The sequence below is a fragment of the Arachis ipaensis genome, chromosome B03, assembly GCF_000816755.2.
Source record: "Arachis ipaensis cultivar K30076 chromosome B03, Araip1.1, whole genome shotgun sequence".
In the NCBI taxonomy this organism is placed as follows: domain Eukaryota; kingdom Viridiplantae; phylum Streptophyta; class Magnoliopsida; order Fabales; family Fabaceae; genus Arachis; species Arachis ipaensis.
The window spans coordinates 21,459,643-21,461,269 of record NC_029787.2 but is presented as its reverse complement, the minus strand read 5'-3'; positions in this window follow the sequence as shown (position 1 = coordinate 21,461,269).

The following is a 1,627-nucleotide window of genomic DNA, read 5'->3' as shown; positions in this document are numbered from 1 at the left end:
AGGGGTATTACCAGAAACAGAGAGAAGACGCTGTAGAAGAGATGCAATATCAGATAGAGAGACAGGAGACGGGTTGAAAGGTGCAGAGGTGGTAGGTTCAGTAGTAGCAGTAACAGCAGAAGTAGGCATAGGACGTGGTGGACGAGTAGGACAGGTAGTAATCAAATGTCCCGAGAGCTTGCAATAACGGCAGAACAACTGTGAACAATGGTAGCTAATATGCCCGTTCTGGTGGCATGTCCGACATTCAACAGAGGGGCAGACGGAGAAAAGGTACCCAAAACGGTTGCAGTTTTGACAGAATGTATCCTTTCTGTCTGTGGCAACAAAAACATCCGACTTTTTCATAACAGTAGTCACACAAATTAAAGAGAGGAGAGAAAACTGCAATTTCGAAGCAGAAAATGAGAAAACGGAGCGCGAAATCGGAAAGAGCTCACCAAAAAACCTTAGGGAGGGTCCCACTTGTCTGCCACATCAGCGAATAATGACACGTGGTAGCACCTGAGAGGAGGGAGAGAGACATGCTGGCAGCGAGCTGGAGGCGCGGGTCAGATGTGGTCCGGGTCGGACGGGTCGGGTCGGGTCAGGTTGGCCAAGGAAAGCTTCGTCGCGACATGTGGCAGGACCTAGGGCGTTGGATCGGCACGAGATCAACGGCTACTGAACCTTCTGGAGGCAAAACAACAGAGGTGGCCAGCTGACTTTCGGCGGCGCGTGACGGCGCGTCCGGTGGCTTCTGGTGGCGATGTCGGCGGCGTTGGAAAGCTAACGAAGAGAAGATCACAATGATGCCGGAGGTGACGAACCAAAGCGTCGGAAACACAGAGAAAAATGAGGGCAAAGAGGCACAGGTGGAATCTGGAAGGGAGAGCAACCTGGTCGTGGCAGCGGCTTGCAGCGGCGCGTGGAGGCGCGTCTGGAGGCGGATGGCGGCATTTCTGGTTGCGATGGAATCACGGCAACAAGACGAACAAGGTGGTGACTGGGGTGACGAACCAAAGCGTCGAAAAGGGAACGGAAAAAGAGGCCAAAGAACACTGCCGGAAAGGAAAAAACAATGGGGCTATGAACTAATATTCATTGAAAAAAAAAATGCCTAAGCTCTTGATACCATGTTAGAAACAAGAGACTAAGAAAGGAATCTGAAAAGTGTATTATTGAGATGTGATGAAAGGTACAATATACAAGAGGTATTTATAGATGCTAAATGAATCAGAGTAATAAAGACATAGAATCCTACAATTAATATACAGATATACTATATAAAAATAGACGATACTAATTGATCTAAATTGATGCTGATGATTCTCTAACACGATTCATAAATCATATTTCACTAACTTTTATTCATTTAAACATTATTTTTCTCTTTAAAGATTTTTTATGTTTACCCACAATATTATTATTAGCATTAAGAGAATTATTTTACATTATAGAGGCCAACTATTTTAACATTACTTATGTCAAAAAAAATGAAATTCTAATTCCAAAATCCTCTAACCTTCCTCCTTTTTTTTTTCACTCTTTTCTTCAATCCTTTCCACCCCAAAGTAAAAACTTCCCGGTGCAACATCTCATCCAAGAGATGCTTTATATAGAAATCACAGTCGCATTAGCGGATCTT